This window comes from Malurus melanocephalus, unplaced genomic scaffold (assembly GCF_030028575.1).
Source record: "Malurus melanocephalus ecotype Western Australia unplaced genomic scaffold, MMel_1.1 scaffold_57, whole genome shotgun sequence".
Classification (NCBI taxonomy): domain Eukaryota; kingdom Metazoa; phylum Chordata; class Aves; order Passeriformes; family Maluridae; genus Malurus; species Malurus melanocephalus.
The window spans coordinates 2,608,643-2,627,210 of NW_026623289.1; the positions used below are offsets into that span (position 1 = coordinate 2,608,643).

General features: G+C 40.3%; 1 long non-coding RNA gene across 2 annotated transcripts in view; it reads left to right on the forward strand.

The window, feature by feature from the left end:
• The first annotated feature begins 838 nt into the window (after positions 1–838).
• The window catches only part of LOC130573373 (uncharacterized), a 58,091-nt gene continuing 40,361 nt past the window's right edge, over positions 839–18,568 (forward strand). The window contains exon 1 of one of the 2 annotated variants that reach the window (XR_008965325.1): positions 839–935. This is a non-coding gene — a long non-coding RNA (uncharacterized LOC130573373). Of the gene's footprint in view, positions 936–17,505; positions 17,644–18,568 lie in introns of those variants that run through there. The other variant, XR_008965324.1, reaches the window with a different exon arrangement.

Here is an 18,568-nt window from a genome sequence, read left to right on the forward strand (position 1 = left end):
GTGTTCTCCTATTTGTCCCTGTCCATGTGCTGTTTTTCTAACACTTTTTTTTTTCTTGTGTCATTTTATGACAGTGTTTCTCCATGATGTGCTTGTTAAAAGAGGTGAGATATCTGGAAAAAAGTTAGACTTTACTTGAAAAAAAAAAGAAGCAACTGACCAATAAGCTACCTAGAAAGTAAGTAATTTTACTTTTTCTAATTACTTATGTGTGTGTATGTTGCTATCTTAAAATCTACATTCATGACTTTATCTACAACATAAGGCATATTTTGTAAATTAGCTTAAACACTCCATCAAATTGTAATTATTCATGAATAGTCTCTCTTTATTGCTAATGATATGCATCACACTAACAGAGTTTGATATACTGGTTATACAAATAAAGTTCATCTGAGGTAACAGAGTTTATTCCTTTCTCAGGCATCCAGCCTGRATCTCAGCTGCAAAGTAAGTACCTCTCCACATCTCATTACCAAAATAGCAACCTTCTTAATCCTTTGCTGTGAGGAACAAAGGTTCGATTCAGTCTCTGGAGCAGAAATAGATCTTATTAATGCACTGGCAACTACAGTGTTGTTATTTTTGTTAGAAAAGAGAGAAACAGGAATTTGCTGATATATGTTAGATTAAGGGCTGTTATTGTTTTGAGATTAATTGGATTGTTAGCTGGGCCTTTCCGATGTCAGTTGAAAATCTACAAAATACCTTGTAATTTAGTATTCTGGATGAGATCAGGAGCTACTTTCTGGAAAATCACTTCTATTCATTGTATTTGTTCTGAAAGAATCACTGAGGCTATCAGTTAAATGCTGTGTTGTTTACTGTGCAGGGAGAAAAGTTCTTGTGTCGGTCTTGCCTGCAGTGCTGCCCCTCCTGGACCCCATCCACTTGCCATCCAGTGGATCAAAGCTGAGACCCGAGACACCGGCCAGGTACCTCCTGCTCAGCTTTTGGGGAGGTCTGGGCATTGGCCGAGTGTTGGAGCTTGAGCATGTTATAGCTGACGTATGAACTCACATTCTGAAGCGTTAGAGCTCCAGTGATGTTTTATGGAGTCTTTCTTTTTCTYTCAAAAGATTTGCTGTCGTGTAGCGTTGGGCTGCAGCAGGCTGTAGAATTTGGGATCCCCRTGGAGTAGACTCTGCCTCTGGCAGYTCGTCAGGATAAAAGTTGAAATTAGGATTGCAGAAAAGAGCCAGAGAAATTCCACTTGGTGAATTAAATGTTATTGAGCTTGAGGACCTGGAAAAGGGTTAGTGATGGATCTGGGTGAACTCCCAAATTGGTATGAATGACTGGCATAGAAGGTATTGCTTAGAGCAAAAATAAATGCAGTGTAACTGATCCATCAAGAAAGGCAAGCAGTTTCTGGAAATGACTGGTGCTTGATAATTCCTAGTGATAGGCAAATGGCATACTCCAAATTACGTGTGGTCCATTGTGTAATTCTGTGTGGGTGTGGACCTTTGCAGGTTATTGRCCTATGCCACCTGGCACAAAGTGTGTTTGCTTAAGTCTTAGCATGTAGAACTTTGGGTGTTTATCTTCATGTGTATGTGAAAGGTTCAGGGTTAAGTGAGGGAGAGCTAACCAGAAACTGGGACCAGCAGAAGCATTCTGGAAAACTGTTCCCAGGCCTGAATAATGAAGACCAGTAAGAGGGCATTTGCAGTGAACCTCAATTCTCTCCTTCTATTCCTCATGGTTAGGACAAACCCTGTTTGGCCTCCAGGAGATATGACGAAGATATGTCTATTGAGGGTCTATGTAGTCTGAGACTTGTGGCTTGAGTGTGTGAATTTTTATTTGTGAGTTGGAAGAGATTTCTGAGCAGAGTCTAAGGCAATTATGTAGCATTAATTGCTAATTTATCTTGATTGTCCATGTCCCCAGAGGGATTTAAGTATCAAGTTTTGATAGAAGAGCAATGTTTGAAGTACCAACAGGATATTTGGGCCCAAGTCTGTTCTCTGACACACCACTGCAAAGCTGGGTTACTTGTATTGACTTCTGAGTGACAGAGCAAAGCACGACTGGACCTGAGAGACAAAGCTGTGAGTTGCCTCTGTGTGTGCCTTGGGCAGGGAAACAGCTGACTGAAGAAACAGCTCATGTACGGCTTGCGTTTCCCCTTGATGGTTTCCAGCTGTCCTCTGATCCTTGGCATGCAAAATGACATTAATTARTTTCAGCTTATGAAAATGCAGCGTGTGCTACCCACCTTATAGTGCTGCACATAAAGAATGGGCTGCATACAACGAACTGTGTGAGTGATGTTATTGTTATGAAGCCAGGGGCTGAGGAAAAAGAAAGTTCCTTTGGTAAAGCAGCCACAGGCTAGATGTTTTCTCAACCTATGCAATAGAGGAAGACATGCTTACATGCAGGGGGTCAGTGTGTACTGCATCTGGACCACGCATCACAGTGTCACAGACATCATCTGTTCATCTCCATGGGGTTTTTAGTATTGACTGAGGCAAGAAAAAGGAAAGACCTAAATAATACAATGAAAGACAAAGGCAGTATTGCTTTTTTTCTCCAACCCTTAAACACGTATTTGTAGGATATTAACAGTTTGGGGTGTTTTGTCTTTATATTTTTGCACATTTTCTGATTAGGGTTCCTAGATGGCTTTGCCAGAGAATATGAAGAATTTGTAGGTATAAAATGTATTCAARGAGTTTGCACAACTTAATTTTCAAGCTTGTTAGTTTATTGTCACAATGGGAGACTGAATAAGYGATATTTTTATGCTGCTGCAGTAAAATCTTTCACTACCTTGATGACCAGTCTGGAAGGAAAATATTAGCAAAAACTGACTGAAATCAAGAGATGAAGGAGAATGATGCATTAAGCAAAACATGAAAATCCCAATGTCTTAACACCATTGCTAGTCCTTAAGGCTAGAAAGATTTTTCTGGATTGGATGGACTCCTACAGACTCTGTTTAAAGTAAATTGGAAATTGCAAACTCGAATTTAAGCGAATACTAGAGAATTAGTGGACAAGGTTATGCAAAAGTTGGAATATGTATGGATGCTGCAGTCATGATGGAAGAATTTCTGCGAAAAGAAGGTGTTGACAGGTTGGTGTTGCCCAACTAGAAGTGTTGTATAAGCCTGGAGAAATTATCCCTATGATTTAAAAATAGAAATAATAAATGAACTACAGATACTTCTGTGGACAATAATGAGTTTGGACAAATATACTACTAAAAAAACAATATCTGATTRCTAAGATTACTTAGAAAATGAATCATATTGGGGTCATCAAACTACAAAATTAGATGAATTGTGGTTGAAATGTTAAATAGGTTTTTTGGTTTATKTCACAGAATGTAACTGTGATGAAGTACTGTTATGATGGTGGAGGAAAGAACTGAGAAGAAAGCAGAAAACAAGTTTGGAAGGATAGGGAGAAGTGGCTTGATTGAATTTTCTGTCCTACATTTAACTCCTGATGCCATCTGAGATCAGAAGTGTTGCAGATCTTCAAGCAGGTAGTTTCCACTTAATTTAGTGTATTAACCTAGATATACAGTGGGTAGAGGTGGCAGATTAATTTATTTTATGTATTTGCTATAAGAATGGTGAATGGAAAGTAGCCCAAGGTCTAGAAAGGGTAACAGACAGGGTGGAACTGCACAGCAGGCTGCAAATGTAGATGAAAGTGGATGAGATTCRGAAACAAATCAGTTTTTGTTTCTCATTTATGCATTTTACGGTGGAAAGATAAAGCAATAGGATTTGTGTGCATTGTAGAATGTTTAATTCTATCAAGGCATCTGATGTTTATCTCATTTCTAAGATGGGTGCTGCTGTAGGAAATCTCATGTGTTGCCTAAATGCCGTGTTCTTATCAGAGGGTTTTCAGACTCAGCAATGCTGAGTTTAAATATGTCTATCTCATCCATTCAGTAATAGTTTGTGAGGTGCTGCTATTCCYGRGRGACTTGTCACCCTGCAGAATATGGRAAATTGAATTAGTGAAAGGAGTTTGGTAGAGCASATATTTATTTTATATTTTCTTGAGGAGGCAACTCCTGAAGGAAGACGTGCCTCTGAGGAGGAGAGCACTCCTTTTTAGCAGAGCAGGACTTACTTTAAAGTTGGGAAAGTGTCAACCAGGAGGAGTTTTGATACACAAGTAAGGAATAGTCATATCAGTCCAGAAAGCAAAGGAAACTACCATGCTCTGGCAGGCTTTCCAAACTAGTAAGCAAGGCCAGCCTTTACTGAACTGAGAATATTGCACAAGATTCTTCCTTCATTTCTACTCCTGGCTGCTTGAGTCACTGAAGGTATGTCTGCTCAGGGCTTGGCAGGCAGATATGAACTCACTCTGTGCATGCTCCCAGCTGGCTGGATGAAAGCTGCCTGGGAATGGGAAGCTGTGCAGCCAYCATTAGAATGTGGCTGAGCCTGAACTAATAAGTTCTGCTGGGAAGCAGAGTGTATTAGCTTGGGATCAGCATTGGAGGGTTGCAGTTATAAGACTTTAGGATCAGAGGTAGCTTCTCTCTGGGCATGGTGGAACACTTGCAGATGGAATTGCATCTGTTTGCAAATCTGCCATGGAGTTGCATCCTGAATATGTTGGAAGGGTGGTTAGCCAGACATGTGATGTGAAAAAATGGTGCCCTAAAGGCAGCACATTCTTTTTAAAGAAATCTTGAGTAAAAATCCAGTGCCAAATTCCAGCTTCAGCAATCTGCTCTCAGATGCTTTCTGTCAGCTCTGAGGATTGATGTATGCTAGTGATAGAGGGAAAGACTTAAAACTGTATATTTGAATGTAAACCCAATGGTCCATGGAAAGGATTGTGCACAAGCGAGCACCTTGCAGTAAGAGCTGCTTAAATTAAATGCCCCTCCCTATACAGTGCATTACACAAAACACTTGCTTCCTTGTTTGCAATGAATGGAAAGTGTTAATGACAGCTTACTGAACTGATGTCYCAGACTCCTGAGTAACTTAGGTACTTTAGAAGCCGTTCTTTTTCAAATTACTATCTGTAATTTATTTCCATGCTTCTGATTTTCAGAAAAACCCCTGTTCCTAAATAAAATTCATGGGTGTTTAAAAATTATTTTGTCCTTAGCCTCAGGAGTCCATTAGTTGCTATATTCTGGACACAAATGAAAACAGTGCTTTCTGTAGGATATAAAACTATTCCTAATTGTGGCAGTGGATCACTTCAATCATTAGATTARTAGTGACTATTATCATCCAGGATGCTCATCTGGTTTTACTGAGCTTTGTTAACAAAATGGAAATGTATGATTAAAGTCATCCTGTCTGTCCCTCTAAAGCTGTGCCTGTGAATGAGTCACTGTTTTACAGATGGGTGTTGCCAGACACTGATATTGAATACGGCTCCAGCCGTCAGAGCTCTKGGTCCAGCACTGCATTCTTGGAGTCCAGACTGGAACACTGAAATTCCCATTGAAATCTGTGGGAATTCTGCATGGCCAAAGCCCAGCTACCTTTATGGCTGGCTGAGGCAGCTTAGAGAGAGCTGTAGCTCTGTGCATGTAGTAGCTTGGGGACTCAATGTGAATTTCATGCATCTCTTCACTGAGTCACTTGAAACCCAAGATGGAATTGAGGATACCACATTCCACTTAGGCTTTGTTTGCTTGAGGTCAGCTGAGTGCCCACTGCTGCCTCTGGACGTGACACCTTCTGCCCCGCTGGCAGAGCTGCAGCTGTGGTTTTTGTCCTCCCCAGGCACAAGAAGTATTTGCACAGAGCAAACCCCACGGTGTCAGTCGGCTGGCCTGCTCTGCCTGCTGCAGTGGTCCTGGCTGGTTGCACCAAGGCTGGAATATGGCTCAGCCTTTTCACAGGCGTAGAGCTCTTTGTATGTCCTGAAAGTAAACAGCTCCCAAAGATCTCATGGAATTGCTCACAGTAAGCTGTGTCTTATGGGCAAGGTTGATCCAAGAGTTAATTCAGCTTGTTTGCCTCCCATTTGAGACAGGGATTGAATAGTCCTGGCTTTGGGGAATCTCACATCTGGATTGAAACTCTTTATGGCTACTGTCCCCTAATCTGTGCCATGGGCTGTTCCCAAGTCACAGCTCTGTACTTTTCCAAGCTTTGTGTTTCATATCGTCCCCTCGGGGTCATCTGTATAAGTGGGAGGGCCAGACTGGTAGTTGCAAGAAAGAGAAGTATCATCACTGACGTCAATGCAGATCTTCCACTTTAGCGAGGGATCAGGCCCATCTCCCAGTGTCACGGTCTGCTGGGGAGGAGGGGAGGCAGCCTCAGAAGTGTTGGGTTTGCAGTTTGCCAAGTGACAAATGGAGAATCTGAGTGCGGTAGCCAGGCATGTTACAAAACACTGTTGGAGAGACAGCTCTCTGTGGAGGCTTCAGCCTTGATTTACTTACTCCTGGTCATTGTCCTGATACTTCATGGCTTTCAGACAATTTTAAAAAAGCTTAATATATGGACTTCTATGAGGGTAATTGGCTGAGAACCCTCGTGGGATTTCTGGGTGGTTTCATGTGGTATAGGAAGCCAGTTGTGGGCATAGCTGCTTTTGTGCAGCTGGGTAAGGCTGAGTGTAAAATCCAAGGCTGGTTGCTTTGTGTTACCAAATGTATGACCACACATAGGTCCAAAGTAATTTAAAGCTTCCAAAAATTTTACAAATCTTCAGATTTTTAAAATAATTTTKAAAGCATGAATTTATTGAAATAATCCTTAATTGAAAGGAAGGGAAGCTGAAAGCTCTCAGTTTTGCAGAAAAGAGCCAGGGGTTTCCCAGATGTGAAGGGAAGTAGAGGAGGGGGAAAAGGCCACACAGCCTTTCAGAGATCCACTAGGTCTGTTCCCAGAACTCTGCCTGTTTTGTGCATTTCTTCTCCCGTGCTTTTGCTCATCTGAACAGTCTCTCCAGAAATCAGCAATTGGAAACACATAACAAGTAATTTTCTTTGCCAGGTAAATGGGAACAATAGTTGAGTGGGAAAGAATGAATCACTGCCATTAACAAGAAAACTAGGGTTGCTCTCATCATCAACACAATGCAGTGTCTATTCTCAAATGTCAGGGCTAATAACTCACCATTTACAAATTAGACTTAACCCCCTCCCACGCAAACCCACATAGGCCTTGCTAGCCTTCAAGCTTAGGTTAGAGCTGCCTTTCTCTGAAGGCTACCAATAAAACCTTCAAAATACATATCCTCCAGACAGTCTGGGTTCTTTCAAGATCAAATACTCCTCCCCTTTTCCCTTTGGATTTTGTTTTAATTACAGCTGTATCACTGAAAAATGTGGAAAGCCCATCTAAGGCCCTAATTATCCTTAATGTAAGAGGACCATTATTGTCTACAGAAGAAATGAATAATACAAGTAGTAAGAAAGATTCCAAAGTTTGRATTACCTTAATAAATTCCTGAAAGTGAAAGATCTCACAGATCTTTATCCAATGCAACCACAAATTATTAATGCAGGTGGGAGTATCAAAAGCTAGAGTGTTTCAGCTGGCATCTAGCAACATCTGTTGAGATGGTGTTTTTCATCCAGTGTACTGGTGGGTTATTACTATAGCCTCCCATAAAAGGTATAACAAGGATGCCAGTTTCCTAGATAACCATCATGTAGGTGTAGAACATGAGATGCTGCTAATTTCAGATTCTCATCAGGATATTAATAACCTCCATACTTTGAAAGTAATGGGCTTGTTTGAATTCCTGGTCCTGAAATACAGAAGACAATTCAAGATATGTTTTTCATTTGGGATGGYTTTTAAAGTGAAGTTAAAACAGGTAACTGGGAAAAAGGACACGGAAACAAATTTGGGATTTATTAGTGGAGTCCATTTAGCAAATTATGATTGCCTACTCCAACACCAGCAGTTTCTTATTAATAAAAAAATCATTCTTTCTTTCTTTCTGTGCAGATTGAGAATTCTTCAAAGTGATTTATACGCAGTTCTTAGCACAGCTGTTTGCTGGGGGTGTGCACTCTGTGTGGGGGATCTATCAGCAGCCTGGCTACCTCTGTGTGATCTTGGGTAAGGCCTGGATAAAAATCAAAGGCCAGATTGTTCTGCTTTTCCAAATGTGTTGCCTGGGGCCTGCTAATTAATAGAATGTCTAGGAATGTTGTACATCTATTGAAAAAAAAGCGTCACTTGAAAATTGCTATTGTTTTAATTGAATGTTGTCATTTTCACATAGTGACCAATATCTCAGCCTACCAGTCTTCTTGAAAGAGCAAGCTGGAACATGGGAAAACAGGACACTCACAGGGAAATGCTGTCTGGTTTTAAGTTATTTTTTAACGTAGGTCTGACAGAGTCATAAATGCTCCCACATGTTGACTGGGGGCCTTATCCTGAAGTCCAAACTCATGTTTCATTCTTATGAATTATTCCAACATAAGCCAGTGCTGGAGGCTGACTGAAAACAGGGGTTACAGAATTGAGCTGATTTTGCCCTAGCAGTGGAGCAAAACTCTGGAAACATTTGCCGGAGATACGGCACTTTGTGCCGTAGACAGGCCAGCTGAAACTCTGAGGTTGTGCATGGCAGTAGGCATGCAGGGATGCCTACCAGTAAGTGCTTGCAGGATTGGGTGGTAGGTGGTCCTAATTTATTTGCTGTTTTAACAGAAATCTGGGATTTGTTATGGAGTGAGTTAGTTCCTCTGGGAAAGGTGGGTGTAACTTGTCAGGACATGAAGGATAACTAACCTCAGACATTTGGGAAGTTGTGTGTGTGTGTGTGTGTGTGTGTGTGTGTGTGTTTTGATGCATATGATTTTGTTATGTAAAATAGTGAGGCTCACCCCTGCTCTGCCTGTGGGTTTCTGCACAGTTCTTTTGAAGGAGAAGGGTAGCTCATATGATGAGGTGAGAAAGAAGATGAATGGAAATAGAAACCAGGAGGAATCACTTCTTCAGCTGAATAGTTATAAGTGCTTCTAGAATTCAAAAATTTTTTGTCCTGTGTCACTGGGTATGTAAGGGAAAAAATAGAATGTTATCTAAAACATGCATCTTCATTTTTACAGATTTATTTTGCCACAATTTATTTGTACATGATGAGAGACATTTTGTATGATATCTGACTGTAAGCRTTCCTCAAATGCATCCCATGCTGTCAAAAGAAGCTGAAATCCTTTTTCTTCTCTGTGTAACTCTTGGATTGGAAGCTGGTTTTCATTTGATTTGTTTCTCCCAGTGCATTAAAGCAAAGGTGTGTGCTTTGGACCATGKGTATAATTTTGAAGGTTTCTTATATTGAAAACTCTCTCAGTTGGCAAATAGATCATTCAGTGCTGTATTTTCTGGGAACGCAGCAAAGATGATGGCATTTTGGAGGTGGAAAGAAGCAATGGGGAATGAGGGGGAGTATCTTTTTATCTGTCAAATACAGTTGTGGTATCTCTGCAACACTGTGCTTTAAGTGCAGTGTGCTGGTCTTGGCTTCTATGAGAGTTCTGGAAGAGTTTTGTGCACTGCACAGTCTGATTGACAAAGAGGCTTTCTGTCCTCGCATGACCTTCTTTTAATTTAAAAAAAAAATTCAATAAAAGTTCAGCCACACAGCAAGGGATGAATTTAAAGACTGCACACCATGTGACAGTGGTAAAACTTTCATAATAGCCGTCATATTTGTTGGTTTAAAAATCAACTTCATTGTCATAGTTAATAGTTTGCAGCTGCTGTAGAACAGAGGCAAATTGCTATGTATGTGTCAGCCCTAAAAGCGAGTAAGATCCAGGGACTAGGACGGCTCGGTTAGTTTTTCCTATCTATTGGTAGTATTGCTGATCATCATCTCCACGCGATGAGAGGATTTCATTGCCACATTTCAGCACTGCTGAGYTGATTATGTGATCTTGCAAGTAAAATAAAATTGTTTTCAGTGTCCTGCCAAAACATACTCCACAGCATCGCATTAAAAAGGCTTCCAGGGTCATGCATAAGTAGGTGCAACCCCCTGCAAGTCTGTGGGGTATCATCAGCATTGATTTAACTAATGAAGGTAAGTTTCATGAAGAGTGTTAAAGAATCTGAATTTAGCACTAATGTGAAACTCAGTAATAAAAGTTTTTTTGGAGGATCACAAGGTAAGTTCTCTGCCAACTTGTAAGACATGAAAGTAGTTTGCACCAGCTTTGCATCAGATTGGAATGGGAAGTAAATGAAACAACTTTGTCTCCATAATGCTGGTGATGTGCAAGAAGGTGTGTRAAGTCAAAACAGTCCAGTGGTCAGAGTGTAGCAAGCAGAGCAGTATGTGGAGTGCTGGTTATCCTGGACTGAAGGCTATCCAAGAAAGCCTCCCTGAGGTACTGGGAGTTGTGGCAGCCATAGGCAATTAGTCTAAAGGGATGTGTTGTACATTTAGGCTGAGCACATGCAGTGTTATTTAGATTTAGGGAGATCTTGCTTCTCCTCCTCACTACTCTATCTTGTGTTAAAGTAGAACTGAATTTAAACTGTGGACCTAAAGCTACAGAATGAAGTGTGAGGGACATCCCCTTTATGTGATCTCACAAGGACTGTGGTTATTGAAAGCAGAGTATCGCTTGGTGTATTAGACACCTGCCAATGTGTGGAGAAGACACAAAGTTCAGTCAGTGCAGGTCAGGCTGCCCAGGATGCTGTGTTCTCATGGCTGAGGGTCAGCTTTTCCTTCAAGAAAGTAAACAATAGAGGAGCAAGAAAGCTTTAATAACAGAGCTTGCAAGAAGACAGTACTTTTAATGCTGAAGTAAAACACTCAGAGCCTAAATGGTGGGAAAATTTCCCCAGGGAAGAGGCAGCCCACACAGTCCTGCACTGGATTACTGTTAGTGCTACTTCACTTWTTTGGTTGAGATTTCTCATGTGTTTCCTGGGCCAGAACCTGACCCTCAGGTCTCATTTACAGTTCAGAGAATTTCAGTTTGGCATTTCTGTGAACATTGTGTAATTGCAATAATTTCAACTCTTGTTATTCCTTCAAACTTGGATAATTTGTCAATGTGCTAGTTTATTTTATTCACATAGAGACGGTCACTAGCACTAAAGTATTAAGTAAATACATGGAATATCTAGTTAATMTGTGTTTTTTTCCCCTGGCCTTCTGTCTTCCTTGGTTTGTGGAGGTTGCTTTGTTTTGCAAACAAATGGAAGTGTATAAAGAATATGGGTGGAACCTCTAAAGCACCCTGTTCAGTGTGTGAGGGCTCTAGAAGAGTGGCTCTGGAGTCTGGAAATGTCACACAATAGGTACCTCCCCCCCACTTCTAAAGTATATTCCCCATCCTCTTGATGGAGTTTCCTAGCCCTGAGGAGTGAGGGACATCTGGGCTGAGCCCTGTTTGTTTGTCAGCCAATTTGCARTTAGACCAAATGTCTTTCCACAGCAAGAGTAGAGACACAAGGCAGATCATAGGCTCATAGAAAGGCTCTGGCCCCATCCAGCATGGCATTGAACACTTGTAGGGCACCCACAACTTCCCTGGGAAACCCTTTCTGTGTCTCACTACCCTCAGAGTAAAGAACTCTTTTCTAACATCTAACCTAAATCTCTTCTCTTTTTGTCTAAACCCCCTGTTCCCCTTTGTCCTGTCACTATCTGCCCATTTGAAATGTCATTCTCCCTCTTTTTTTTTTTTTTTACAAGCCCCTTTTAAGTACTGGAAGACTGCAATGAGGTCTTCCCAGAGCCTTCACTTCTTCAGGCTGAACAACCCAACTCTCTCAGCCTTTCCTCACWGAASAGGAGCTCCAAGACTCTGATCCTTTTTGTCACCTTCTCTGAACTCGCTCCAACAGGTCCACTTCTTTCCTGTGCTGGAGACCCCAAAGCTCCATGTGGAGCCTCATGAGAGCAGAACAGAGGGGCAGAACTGCCTCCCTTGCCCTGCTGGCCAGACTGCTTTGGAGCAGCTAAGGACTGGCCTTCTGGACTATGGGCACGCCCAAGGTATACTTGGAAAGGTGGGGCAGATGTCTGGAACGCTGTAGATGTGTTGGAACCATCCCTTTTGGTATTAGACCTTTATCTGGTTTTCTGCCTTATGGGACAGAGCAATTTGCAATTTATTGACCAGTAGTTCTCTGATTCTGACATCCCTGAGAGTTTCCTGAAGATTGTGGACAACCAGCCATKTTTTTCCTTGATGGTAGTCATTCTTTTCCGAAGGAGACTTCTTCATTTAGGTCTACAAGAAACACTGGCAGCTGTGGTTAGAGAAAGAGGGTGGACTTAATCTGTTTAAATGTAAAAGCATCTGAAATGCCAGCATCTGCTRTTGTGGTAGTCCTTCAGCATCCTGTTATGATCTGTGAATATGAAGCCAATGTGATCAGGGGACAGGTAGGTACTGGCTCTACTTATCCTAGAGCAGATGTGGGAAATGGCAAATGGACTCTGTCCATAATAGTGTCTGAATCTATTAACTAGAGGGGCACTGAGGCAAGAAGAACATCCCCAGAATTTTTGTCTTCTGCTTACAGGGGTGGAACAGTTTGCAGAGATGATGGTCTGTATTATATCTTCCTTCTCATGTTGCCTTCTTCCTCTTCTAAACATTGACAGAACTTTTCAGAGTAGGCGTGAAGTAAGTCTGTTGAATATAAATTTTGATTTTTGTCATTGTAGCTTTGCCTGGAACAGCAACACTGACATTTTGGATCTGCAGGATAAAACCAGAATGTTGCCACCATCAAAGGTCTCTTGGAGTTGTTGAAAGAAGGCTGGAACAGTCCTGGTTTTTGGACTTTCTTTTCTTTAGGTATTTTTCCTTCTATCAGATTTCGAAAGAGGAATCTGATTTTCATTTTACATTGCCCCACCCCTGTGGCGTTTTTGATATTGGCCAGAAATGAGAAACCTTGAGTTGGAAAGGTGTCATCAAAACAATGACTAGATATACTTGGAAGAAACATTTATTATTTGGCCTGCTGCCACTGAGATCTGCTAATTACCAAGCAATTATGACCAGACATAATTTTTCRCTGTCTAAAGCTGCCTCTTGGGTTTAATATCTGTCAAAAAACAAAAACCAAAAACTTTTGGAGGAGTCCAAAGAAGGACAGGAGATGTGTAAATATTTCCTCAGGGCATCCTTTGCTACCTTGGGCTTCAAGGCCGGGAGTTTGGCTATCACTGCCTCCTTAGAAAGCATTCTTGGCTCCAGTATCCTGATCCATCTTTTCTCTCCTGGCTTTTCAAATAATCAAATCATAAAAGTAGTTAGGGAAGTACATTTTGAATCTGGAACTTCTGTGATCTTTGGATGCTTTAGGAGTCAAAACTCCACATGGATTTGCCACAGCTGAGGGCTCTGTGTTTGACTCAGAAATCCTTTTGCACACAAATTAGAGGGCAACCAGTGCAAAACAATGTGGTTATAATGCATTAGCTAAGCAGGAAGCATGGAGATCTGTCTCTGCTGTGTCAGGAAACAATTTGTCTGTGGAAATGGCATGGCACAGTGCTTGGGAAGACAATGCTGTGAGCAATATTCAGTAGGCTGGTAGCTCAAGAAGGTCCTACAGGGGCACTGTCAGTGCATTAATAGGCCTGATTTATCACTGTATTATATGGATTCTACTCCAGGGCGACTCCATTCAAAGTCAGTGAATTTATCATAGGGTAAAGCTGGGGGAAAATAGTGCCTCATCCCTCTTGCTTTCCACATGAATTACTTTCATGGAGCCATATCGATACTTTCAGTTCTGTCCTCTTCTTGCCCAGCTGTGACAAGGTGGGAGCTGGAAGCTTATTATCATTGCTTAGAGGAGTTGGAATGGATTCCTGGTACTGGCAGAAATTTCTGAACCCCAGATTTGCCAGCTAATCCTTAAAAATGATTTCTGGTGAAGACAGACACATGAATCTTACAGTGTGGTTCTTGAGAAGGCACTTTGAAAAAGGGATTTACTGTTGGGGTGGAACACCAGAGGCTGTCACACCACTAAGCTGAGAATAAACARAGAGGAAAACTTGCATGAGAATGCCATGAATGTGGGTATAAATGAGGGTGGGAGCAAGCTCTTGCATCCAAACAGAGTTTGGCATTTGCCTGTAAAATGCAGGTGCTTTGCCAGCATGAAGAACAGAATTGGGAAGTGAAAAACTACATCTCCATGTTCATCTTTCAGCAGGCTTCCAAGCATACACATTTCGTTCAAAATCATTACCAAGCTGTTTATGATACATCTGTGCCAACTGCAATGTTGTATGTGGCCATCAAAGCCAAATCATTGTGACCTGATGTGACTCAGTTTTCTAAAAGGGTGCGYCTTGAGAATTTTCATTTTCTTCAGTTCAAAGTGAAACACTAGGAAAGTGTTGGAATGGATCTGAAAACAGTGCAGCACTCTTATGCAGAGGCCAGAGTGCCATTCAGGCAAATACAAGAAGAAAATCTGTCTTGGGTGTGTTTTTCAAAATAAGTCTGAAATATTCATTGGAAAARTGTCAGGAATATGAGACTTAAATTAACTCATTTAGATGCTCTGATTTTGCCTATATCTGTGGTATTGGGAAGTGCAATAATAAATTCTAAATGCTCTGTTCCTGAAATTTTAATTCACTTTTTTCCCCCCTGCATGGAAATTTATTTAAGAGTGTATGTGAAGTCTGTTTTTTTTTTCTCTCTGGTTTTACTTCTTTTCTCACCATATCTCTTTTTGTCTTTCTCCATATTTCTCTGAATATCAGTTTTATACCTCTGTGTGAATTTTAAATCTGTTGCGGATATGGAGAAAAATTGAGTGAAAAATTTTCTCTTTTCTTGGTCAAATATGCTACTGTTTTTCTTGGATTACAGAAAAACTCTTATTTATATATTCAGATGTTTAGGTATGTTCTCATGTATAGATCATAGTTTATTATKCGTTTTATTCTTGTTTCCTCAAATACTACTGAGCAAATCAACAGTAAAATTTTCCAAAGTTCTTCAAATTGAGGTCAGATGCTTTTGGGCTCATAAATCCTCTTGATCAGTGTAAGATATTTTGATACTTGAAATTTGTCACCATCTTGGTCTTCAGTAGCTCTGCCTGGTTTTAGCTTCATCTCAGTTTGAACTGAACAGTGTAGCATTGTCAGAATTTATAATCAGCAGTTGGATTTATGTGTAATAACACCAGCGATGCTGGGTTGTTTTGTTTTTCAGAGTTTTCCACTACAACAGACAACAACAGACACATAAAAATGACAGGGTTTTTTTTCCCCCCCCCATGCAAGCCATGAAAGTGGTTTAATTGTTTTTGAAAATATAGTCGTTGATGAGAGACCTCCTCCYGATGAAATTGGATTCAGTAGCATAATTGATGAAATAAGGAGGAGGAGATTACCCCAAATGACCTTTGTGTCTGAAGCTTTATTTGAAAGGGGAAAATGACTTTTTTCAATGTACTTCCAGATAGTATCTACATTTCTTAGAAATTTGCAGGGCTTTTTGCGGGAAACCCCCKAACTATTTCTGTGTGGCTTTGGCCAAAATTATTTGGTTTTCTCTTACCAAATTTCAAAAAGGTTGAATAGTTGGCTTTTCTGAAGGAAAGGCAATACTTTCCATATAGAAAAGTCCCATTTTTTTTAGCATTGCTTTTTTTTTTTTTTTTTTTTTTTTTTCCACATTTCTGACAAGTAAAAGAGTACAAAAGTACCTGGAAGTACAGTTCTTGGGTCATGAAATTTCCAAGTGAAAATAAGATTTACAATCTCTGAGTTTTTGCCTGCTGCAGCACCAGTTAGTGCCTTTCTATTAGGCTTAAAATCTGACATAAATACAAACACGAATTTGTGTTTCTTCCACTTCCACTTTTCCAATGCAAATACCATTATGACTAATTGCCATTGACACTAGTCAGTGAGGTATAGAGACTGTGGTTGCCTAAACAGTCTGAACTACAACTTGAAGGGATCAGCTGCTCTTTTCCTACTCCTCTGGTGTGATTGCTGGAGTGTTCATGTTAATGCAGAGGGTTTCAGATGAGGAAACTTTACCAAATGACAGTTAATAATGAAAAAAAAGGAAAGTTAATATGGACAGGGGGGAGTGGCATAAACTGGTGTCATGTAATTTGGTTGAAGTCGGAATTGATGTTGCTCTGAAATTGCAGTGCAGTCATGTTACATGCTAGAGATTATGCAGTGTTGGTACCACAGTGAATTACAGATGTTCTSTTTTGTGGGGCAGTTATGTTAAAAAGCAGGGTTGGATGCTATACCAGCTGGGGAGTGTGCTTTGTGGCTATTTTTCAGCAGGTCAGCATAAAATGACAACCATGATCATGAATCTTACTCCTGTGGGATAAGAAGAGTCTGCTGGTCTGCACTACCCTTCCTAGACAGATGGAAGAGGTTCTCAGGTGGTGGTTTTTATCTATCCTTGCCTGCGTAGACTGTGAGGATACATTTACAGAGTCTGAAACTGCTTTTCAGAATGTTAGAGTACAAYATCGTTGCTGTTCTGTCTACTTCTTATTTTAAACCAAGGGGTTGTGCCTCCTGACTTCCCTAAATCAGGCTTGGAGCCTTCAGTTAYGATTGAAATAAAGATGAAGGCTTAAATGCAGGGATTAGATAGTTAAGATGAGGGTTTAGAAAATACCCATTTTTGCCATCAGATAATTTTGTGATATTTCTGTAAAGAAGTCTCTTCAACAAAAACTGGAAGGAATTCGGCCATGAGGAATTCCAGCAGTGAGAATTTGAGATGTTTGGGAAATCAGGAGCGAACTGAAACTGAGGTCTTAGAAATGGTGGTATTTTTTTTTCTGGTGCCAAAAAGCATGCCAAGTTATTTTGTCCTGAATAATCTGCAGATTCAATCTCTCTTGAAGTGCCCAAGGGGATCTCTGACAGAGTTTTGGAATCCGTGGTTCTCCTTGGTGCTATGTTTTACAGCTTCATAACAAAACACTGAAGCTGATTTTTGCAATGGATAAAGTGGAGTTCAGTATATATTTGATCTCTTTCAATAACTAGAAACCTTAACCATTTTGTAAACAAAGACTCAGCCCAGTGTGAATATGCCTAATAAAAGAGATACTTTATTGGATTGTGGAAGTAGTGTATCTTGTATCTTCTTCACTTATTAAAACATAAGGCCTTAATTTCAGAGCTAGGAATAAGAAAGAAGACAAAGAATAGCTCTAGATTGGAAACTATGAAGCCTGTGCCTAAGTCCAGTGAAAACAGTTATGGCTGAGTCATTTTGATGGAAGCATGTACAGCCAATAAATTCAATAAATAGGTATATTTAAACACATGGAGGCAATGATTACAGGAGGAAGCTGGAGAACAATATTTTAAGGTGTATAAAGTTTTTTCATTTGCCATGAAAATGTGTACTACTATATAGATTTYCATTCTCTGAAAGGAAAGTTGAAAAGTTGAGGCCAGAAATGTCTGGAAGAGTGAACATGGTATGTCTTTAAAATCCAGCCATTCTCATGCACATCTGCCAGTAGTGGACATTGACCTTCTCTTTCCTGCTGTGGGCCGACGTCACTCAGTGCGGGAAATATCAGAGAAGTGACACAGCTCCWGTTTAGCACAACAGTGACCCTGTGAAATGTGGCCTTGAAAATCTTACAGTGCTGGAAAGCCAGGATCTCTGTTTGAGCATTCCCACTGCATGCAGCCTTTGGCGTGGTTGGCGAGGTTAGTGAAAGTTTAATCTTTGCACTTTCCTTCTCTTTTATCTATACATGTGACTAACAGCAGAAAAAGCTAATGAGCAGATGAACAGCAGATATTTTGAACTTTCAATGTTTCTGAGATATTTGGGTAAAGTAAGGTAGGGCAAAATTTGGTATAGAGAGGTAATACCTTTAACTAGGACAAGAAGGAAACATGAATTCTCACTTGATGAAAGCTTGTTACTTTTCCCCAATGTTTACATCAGTTGCTTTGGTGATTTCTGTAGCAATGTAAAATCACTATTTTTGTTTGTTACCATTAATAATTTATTAAGTTTAAAGATGGACACCAAATAATTTGACCATCTACATTGTGTGGATGTTGCAATGTGAAGTGATCCTGAGGGATATGCTCTTCTGTAAACTGATACTGTGTTTTAATTTGTGTATCTATCATAAAAACTATTTAGATGGAACAGCAAAAAATTTAGAACTTAGATATTTTACTAGGAATAAATGTACTCAAACGTATATTCAGGTGAGGATAAAACATTAACAGTGTGATATTTGTATCAGATACCCCTATTTTGAGAACTTTTTGAAGTTATGTGCCTGATCCCATCACRACAATGTGCCATCATAAAAGTCCAGTTTCACTGAAATGTTAAGTTCATTGCTATTCAGGAAAATGTTTCTTTGAATTCCATTTTCTCTGTTTTTAATAAATCTTGGTTTTGGCTAGGATCACTCTTGCCTAGGTAATTTTACAAAAATGCCTGTAGAATGCTGAGAAGCTCATCAGCTTTCTGAAGAAGACCTTCAGACTTTCCAGAACTTAAAAGTTCCTCTCAGTGCCAATCGTTAGACAGGAAAGAGGCAATTCTGTTATTTTTTAGTAAATTTTGCCTGCCATCAGGCTCCAGTGAACAAACAAAAACAAATACATA